This window comes from Rhyacophila brunnea, unplaced genomic scaffold (genome assembly GCF_057557595.1).
Source record: "Rhyacophila brunnea isolate RB1 unplaced genomic scaffold, BYU_Rbru_1.0 scaffold_21, whole genome shotgun sequence".
NCBI lineage: Eukaryota > Metazoa > Arthropoda > Insecta > Trichoptera > Rhyacophilidae > Rhyacophila > Rhyacophila brunnea.
The window spans coordinates 36,789,615-36,798,667 of NW_028232871.1; the positions used below are offsets into that span (position 1 = coordinate 36,789,615).

Below are 9,053 nucleotides of genomic sequence, written 5' to 3' on the forward strand. Positions count from 1 at the left end.
AAAAGTGGACTTAATTTACAAAAAAGTATAACGCGTTGTGTGCAATTTCGGTTAACGATGGGTTGGCGTTATGAAAAATGGACATTTTTTGAAGGGTAAGTAGGTACCTATAACAATTTCTAGCACTTATTATATAATGTATAAAAAGTCAATTTGCAATACGTTTTTTAAGTATACAACGAAAAGGCAAATTGAAATAATATATTCAAAATTGACCTACCAGTTTTTCGGGCCTAAGGCCGCCAATGCTTGATATGAATAACATTTCGATGTATTACAGTTTATGATTTGGCTAAAGGTCTTTTATTATTTTTGTGAGCACCAAGCCAGTGCTTTTCAACCTTTTTAGCAAAGTGCCACATTTGACCCTTTGCCAACTCTCATGAGACATCAAGCATTGACAATTTATGAATTTGAGTGGATTCAGGATTCGAACCCGCAATCCACAAATCGAATAGCACACATGTTAACCCCTGCTCCATGATGAGCCTAACTAGATGTTGGTACAGTATATTTACGATCAACGGATCTAGGATTCAAATCTCATTTTGAGTAAAATTCATTGTTCTTTTTATGAACAAGTATTTTGAACCAACACATGGACATTGATAACATTTTCCCTTTGTTGGTCTTTCTTACTGCCACTGAGTAGAGACTGAGTGAATGGAACTCACTATCTATTTGCTACGCAATGGAAATGATGATTTACCATATTAAATTTTTTTAAACCCTATTTATAACGCCCACGGAGGCCGCGCGGCATAAGCGTTGGACTATAAAGCCGTGGGTCCCAGGTTCGAATCCTGGGTCTGGCAAGTACACATATTGTTTTTTCAATTTGTGTGTGTCAGGGTATGGACCTAATAGGTTGAGCAAGTGGCTGACATCCATTTCTCGTAAAAAACAAAATCTGTCAATACAAACCTCCACTCTGTGGAGGCCCATATGATCCTATCAGGATCGGACATGGTCGAAAAAAAAATTATATGAAACATACAGCTATTTGGTATTTATTTATTTGTACATATTTTCTGAATCCAAGACATTTTTTTAGTTTTATTATTGGTTATATATCAATATTGCGCCCACGACGACCGAGCAGTAAAGTGTCACTCTAAAATATCGCGGATTCCGAGTTCGTATCTCGGGTCTGGCAAATTCACATGTTGTCTTTCGATGTGTTTGGAACCAGAGTATGAACCTAATAGGTTGAGCGCAAGTGGCTAACATCAATTTCTGGGAAAAACGAAGATCTGTTAATACAACTTACACTCTGCGGAGGTACACATGATCATCTTAAGATCAAATATGGTGATGTAATCTATAATAATTATATTATTATCTATTTAGTTATTTAAAATTTAACAATACTATGGTGTATTCTAAGCATAGTAATCACTGCTTCATTATAATTACACTTTATCCCAATTTGTGTTAAATCACAAATGGCGCATAAGCAGAGCCGCTAGGCGCAGAGATGGATTCATGACAAAATTTAAAAGGGAGCCTCCGACGAGTTAAAACCTGCCGCTAAAATTAAAATAATAACTAAGATTAATTAAATTATATTGAAATTTGAAAAAAGATGCATATTTCTTACAAACGGAGTGGAAAATAAGTATTTCTGTTCACTGCATAAAAGTAGGGGTTCTCATAGATCTCGATTATAAGTAAAAAAAAGTTAATTAAGTAGGTAGGTATGAACAGTGAACAAATCAAAAAAATGCGCGCCCTATGTCAATTTGTATCTTTAATATTGATTTCTTTTTATTTAACATGTCGGTATTTAGGTAGGTACGTATATACCAATAGCGAAGGGTGGAGGTAGGCTATTAAGATCCGTCATAAATAGTGCACATTAAACTTTGTTAGTCATACGTATTTGTTTTTATTGAACTAAGACTACAATTTACAGATGGTATTGGTTAATTTTTAAAATTCAATTAAAACCTGCGAAAACCGAGCCATAATAGTCAAAAAATACTCGTCAATCTATAAAATATCTAAAATTATGCAATTAAATCATACATAACTTAGGATATTTTATAGATCGAATAATATTACCCATCTGCAAATTGCATTCTTAGTTCAATGAAAACAAATAAGTGCGATTGACAAAGTTTTTTTTTTTCCGACCATGTCCGATCCTAATAGGATAATATGGGCCTCCACAGAGTAGAGGTTTGTATTAACAGATTTTGTTTTTACGAGAAATGGATGTCAGCCATTTGCTCAACCTGTTAGGTCCATACCCTGACTCACACACAAATTGAAAAACAATATGTGTACTTGCCAGAGCCAGGATTCGAACCTGGGACCCACGGCATGATAGTCCAACGCTTAAGCCACCGTAGGCATTAAAAAGTTTAGTGTGCACTATTTATGTCGAATTTTAACAGCCTACCTCCACCCTTCGCCACTGCTATATTATACGAATGCACCTATAAATATCAATCAAATAAATAATTAAAATTGTTTGAATGCATGGATTTATTTGGAAAATTAAAATTAGATTGTTCATTTTTTATCGAAGGGGATGTCACTAAATGAGCCACTGAGTAAGTATATAATTAGCTAATTACAGTATGCTATTTTACTATTTATCTCAAGTAAATATTTATGAATGGAACGAATCAGAGATGTTATTTACAAAAGATGCAGTCAAAGCGTGCAGTCGTACAAATATAGATTGCCTTGAATGAGAGACATTTCTAATTTGAGAATAGTCAAGACGACACAAAATATATACACCTAGTTATGTCGTCTAACTCGGTCTGAAAATAAACATTATGAAAGCTGGCAGATATTATCAACATTAATCTATTATTTAAGTGGCCGTCTATTCCTGAAGCAAAATATTTAACATTACCAACACGACAACCGGTAGACCATTCGTACGTTATTTTATGCGTAAAGTGTTGATTTTATATTTGAGTCCAACTGACAGGATTTATTACGCGATGACAAATTTATATAGAAATCTAGTGTAACATGAGTTTTCAAATACGCAGTTTAAAAACTATATTTTCAATTCGTATAATTAAAAATAACAATATGTAATTTTTAGTTGCTAAGCAAGGATTGAGACGAAAAACGTTTTTAAGATTTTTTCAAAACTGTATTTTTGTAAATAACCTAGTAATTGTAGCCAGATGCATAGTCACATAAGTGGCGTTAAATGCATCTTAGCTTATGCCACTGAAATAGGCTTAATTTTGCTAATAAGTAAGCATATGGCGGTACTAGTTACTACTATAATAAAAAGTCACTACAGTGCAATTTTTATATCGAGGCTTAAACCAGACTTCTCTAGCCCAAAACAAAATATTGTCATGTTTTCATTGACCGGATGTATGCCACAAGCTCTACAATTTCATGCGCACAACGCTGGCCATAGAAAATGAGCGTGTATATACACTGTAATTTACACTCATTATCATGGCCCCCACAAGGGGGGGGCTGGCAGTGCTCTATCCTGGTGGCTCGGGCTCAAGAAGGGCCCGGCGTAACGAGTCGACCAGATAAGTGAGATAAACATAGATCACAAATTTGCTCTAATAGTAAAAAAAAGTTGCCTGCAGCGCATTTTACAACAACGATATTAATTAATAAAAATATTTTGTTGTACGATGCATTTTTTAACTGTATTTTAATGGATGTACAGTACACTCTCAGTAATCCAACGCTCGATTATCCGACAACTACTATAATTCGCCGTTATTTTTACTAGTTGCAAGTACAAAATCATGCTCTATAATTCACCGGTATTCCATTGTCAAATTCAGTAGTCCGCCGCGTACAAGTATACAACGCAGATGAGACTGGTTTATTTTGTAAACTTCTCCTTCGTAAAACATATGTTCATCGCGAAGAAAGTAATGTACCAGGGAGGAAAGTGCCCAAGGACCGCATCACAATTATACCGTGCTCCAATGCAACCGGGACGCACAAACTAATGCTTTCGGTCATAGGGAAAGCCAGGAATCCTAAGCCATTCAAAAATATCTGCCTCACTGTTGTAACTGTTTTGGTGCGAAGGTCAAAATTAGTACATACCATTAAACTGCCACCCATCACAATAGCAAGACACGCTGAATGCAATAATAATATAAATTCTGTAATTATTTGACATACAATCATGACAGGCTGAGATGGATATTGTATATTGGATATTGAAGTCCAATGAGTGACGCACTGGCTTTTCATTCGGGGGCTACAGGTTCCATCCCCGGTGAGGTCACAATACATCCATGTGATTTTTTCAACGCCCGGGTATTAGTGTGATTATTTTACTATTTCACTAATAAGTACTACACTACTGTTATTGGGCCTCATGCCCTGTCAGTATTACCATCTCAGTATTCCAAGGCATTTTTTTACCTTTTCCAGCCAAAAAATTTTGCAGGTGAGTTTCAGAAATTTTGTTTTGAATCAAAGTCGATGGTTTTATTCAGCTCGCAAAATTTTACTCTATTACAAAATAATAGAACTTCACACCTAATTATAGTATGGAAATAATGAAGTTATAGTATTAACACTTAACTTCAAATAATATGAAAATTATCAATTGATGTCGACCTAAGCCTAAGCCAGCAAAATCGTTCTTGATCATTATTATAATATGTGAATTAAGTACATACTAATGATACACTCTCACATTAGCCTATTGCTAGTGCCTACACTGTAACTTCAGAAAAGGCTGAAACATGTTACCTAATCTCAAAAATCGTCGGCTTAACAAAACATGCAAACAAGCTCCTTGATAACCCGTCAATATATTCTAGTTAAGTTTTAAATAAATGTTTAATTAATGTAACGTAAATAGAACAGCGCGATGGGTGAATGTAATTTAAATTCAGTAGAATCGTTTATAATAGTAAAATCTAAATTCTAAACACGCAATAATATTAAAATGGCAACACCATCCATTGTAAAATTATTATGTTGTCGCGTTATAAAATAAAGAGAACCCCATCGCGCTTCCGATATATATTTTTAGCTTGACTGGGTATTGTGAACCCTGTCGCAGTCAGTTAGCGTCCAAGGTGCAACCGCTAAAGACTGACTGTCGGAAGTTGATACATAGTAAAAAGCTCGTGTGAAAAAATAAACAATAAAAGTGAAGCTAAAAATAAATTTGTGTTGTTTTCCCCGTGTCCCTTTATCACATTACAGTCCCGAGTTTAAAAAAAATATATAAAAATCAATAAAAAGATATAATAAAATCTTTGACACCTCGGGTCGCCGACTGAGCAAAAACCCCGAAAAAGACCCTGAGGATATGTCACTAACTACGTATGTATATAGATCCACCAGTATAAGTTGTCCGTTGAGTGAGGACACCACATGCAAACATTCAGTATTGAAATGAGCTTAGTTCTAAATTAGAACAACTGACGATTTATGCTAGTATACCTATACTTATATTATTTTTATCAATATTACATAACATCCTTCATCTTTCAAATGCGGACACATCTGCAAAGGTTAGCAATCAACAACCAAATTCCACGTTTGAGACCACCGATATTTTAAAGTCTAATTGCTAGCTTCAGTGTATCGGTGCAAACTCAGAGCAGTAAGCCCCTGGTTCCATTAGATTAGGCTTAATTCCTGTACAATTCTAAACGATATTAATATAATTAAATAATCATCATATTGTCAAGTCTCAAAAGCAAAGATTGCCGGGTCAAACTCCAAGCCCATATCTTAGAAGAAAATAAATGTATCACTAACTTACTGTCAAAGCCCTGCAAAGGTGCAATTTGTTTTGATGTTCGGCTAATACTATAAAATAAGCTAACGTAAACATAACTCAAGTAATATACTTATTCATATAATAATTTTTAGACAAAATATGTGACAGTACGTGGATTGTGGTATGATATTATATGAAAAATGTTTATTATCAAAATGACAAACGGAGACATCTGATTTTGTGGTATTGTCACTATGCTATTATCTGGGTAAATGGTAATTATTTAAACGACTGTCAATGAATTGAAGCAATCATGTAACCTCAACAACACTCAGAACACCTTGTTTGTAGTGAAAATAATACAATAAGTGTTCACATAAAAAGTGAGGTTAGATAGTAACAAGGTACTGATCTCACCTATGGGAATGACGTCTACATTCGAAAACTAAATTATTATGAATTGAAGAGTATTCTCCACCGCACAGCAGAAATGATGGAAGGCCAAGATATTGTTTATGTCCTAGTCAGCGTCAATTTTCGTTGCCGGTTCTTCAAGCAAAAAAAATCGCCATTACTCAATTGACAGAAATAGCTATAGACAAGAAATTCCTAAAAATTACTGTCAAAATTCATAGATATTTTATTTGTGGCTAATAGGTTAAGAAATTTTCATACGCGTACTAACCAGTTGGTGAATACTTGAACATTATAAATCTAATTTTATAATATATATATAACTTAAATTAATTAAAACACAATTTATGAACCATCCATTCATATTATTTTATAATTACGCTTTTACTGTTTATTTTCATCAAGGATTGACATATTATCAGCCAGTGGCGCACCCAGGGGGGAGGGCAAGGGGCCCTGGCACCCCCCAAAAACATTGAAATTGAAAGCCAATAGAGACAAATAAAAACACGGCACAAAAATGATTTCAAATTCACCAGCACCCTCTAACACAAAAATTTCGAAACACTAATGTCGGGTTTTTTAGAAACCCAATCTCTAATGGAAATGTCAAAAAATTCTCGGTGTCCACCCAAATTCCGTAGTGGTGTAAACCAAGTGCAATAGACAAAAGTCCGATAAACGAAAAATTAGGCTGTGTTCTGTTGGGTAGGTTTATGTATAAGTTAATTGCAATAATACTTTTTTGCCATTTTCAATTAATATTTTGGAACTTCACTATTAAAAAATCCAAAATCGACGATAAAAAATCGGCGAAAAGAACGACTACACCCACCACCATGGCCCATGGCTGACATGGCCACCATGGGCTGACAGGACTACAGCCTGGGGGGCCGGGCTTAAGAGGGTCCGGCGTGGCGGCTCGTCCAATTGTGAGATAAACATACCAGAAATTTGTTATATTATAAAAAAAATCGCATGTGGCGCTATACTACTTCATCAAAATTAACAAAATATAATATGTAGTAAGATGAAAATATAATATACGTGACTACATGATAATTCACGTGTATCATTTTATATTACAATTATTTTTAGTGTTTCTAGAAAAATAAAAATGGTTATTTTATCCAAAATCGAAGGGTTGAATGCTACTTGGCTACCACAATAGGGGGTCGTGACCAGTGGTTCATAGTATGATAACGATCGATAATATGATATGAGGTCCGACAAATCAATAATTCAAGGGGATTATTTAAAAATATAGATAAATCCACGGAATACCATTTGGGAACACTAGTGTAGAACATCACATTGCCCTTAACCCTGGTGATAGGTAAATGGGCCCGCCAAACATCCTAGCCTAAGGGCCCGATTCATGATGCGGGGGCCATACCCACTACAGTCGGTGGTGGTGTAAATTAAAAAAAACATTTTTGTCGGTGGAATTCGGCATAAATATTGTAGCTCTAGACCAGTGGTTCTTAATCGGTGCACCGCTGGCTTGTTGCAAGTGCACTGCGAAAATAATGATAAAAGCAAAAAAATCCGCGAAATAGTGAAAACCGAAAAAGTCCTTCGTGAAATTATGAAAGCCGATGAAAGATCTAATGTGATTTCGATGTTGCCGATTCGATCGCACGCATTTTCCGTTGGCCTCACAGGTTTTCGTTTCATAAATGAAAACAAAATAGTGAATCAATATCTATGCTGCAAAGAACTCACCGAGCGTACGACATGACAAGATGTTTTTGATTATATTTCTTCATATTTAGAACAATTTAAAATATCATGGAGGAATTTGTATGGATGGTGCTCCGTCATGGTAGGCTGGCTCATTTAAAGGATTTTTTTCCCTCGCAAAGGCAAGAAACCCTAATATTATATCTACGCACTATTTTTTTTACACAGGGAATCTATAGTTTTGAAAACATTACCGCAGCACTAAAACCTGTACTAGACCGAGTTGTAAATATGGTCAATTTCATCAAATCCAGACCTTTAAAAACAGGCATTTTTAAAAAACTTTGCATTTCTGTGGAAGCTAAGTACAAATGTTTGCTTTTTCACACTGAAGTGAGATGGTTATCTAGGGGTGAAATTTTATGCCAATTCATAGAACTTAAGGATGAATTGTTAAACTTTTTCCAAAATTAAGGATGGATAACAAAGTATGGATGATTTTGTAAAACGTCTTCAGAATGATGATGATTGGTGTGCTAAAATGGCATATTTAGCAGATACCTTTTTTAATTTTTTTATTAAGGAAACAAACAGTTACATATTGATTACAAAAATTTTAAATATAATAATGAATTATTGCAAATAGCAAACTTTCCATGTATACATTATAATATAGTTAAGCCTAACAAGATAGAGAGTAAGAATAACAAAAATATAAAGAAATTACACGAGAAAAATGAGGAAGAATAATGAATAATTAAATTATATACAAAAAATATATATATATAATATATATAAGTATATACATATATCTATTTATACAAAATTTTGGAGATAGCGCGTTTAAATGAAACAGGTGAATTATTAAAAGGATCAACAGTGGAGAAATACATATTATAATTTAAACAAGAGCGCCGAATAAAAGAGTTTTGTGCATAATTAGAACCGCTACGACTGATATGGTACAAAGTTTGGTTTCGCGTAAATCTTGATGGACAATGGAAACCCACCCTTTCGAGTAGGTTTGGCGAGTCAACAAAACCATTGATAATTTTAAAAAGAAAATATTGATCAGATATAGAACGTCGACTTTCCAAAGATGGTACCATAAAAGTTGCAGTGGTCGAAATGGTAAGTGGTAAAATGCAGTGATTGATTTTATCGAAAGCTTTAGAAAAGTCCGTGTATATAGCGTCCACTTGTGTTTTACTGCCCATAGAATTAAGTATGAAATCAGTGAACTCGAGTAGGTTAGTTT

The 9,053-nt window shown here is 34.5% G+C and overlaps 1 protein-coding gene across 1 annotated transcript in view; it reads right to left on the reverse strand.

Moving 5' to 3' along the window:
- LOC147070987 (uncharacterized) overlaps positions 1-6,276 on the reverse strand; it is a 29,047-nt gene extending 22,771 nt beyond the window's left edge. Inside the window, exon 1 of the mRNA XM_085949234.1 lies at positions 6,116-6,276. The gene's annotated coding sequence lies outside the window, so the exon portion shown is untranslated. The remainder of the gene's footprint in view (positions 1-6,115) is intronic.
- Between the last annotated feature and the right edge of the window lie 2,777 nt (positions 6,277-9,053).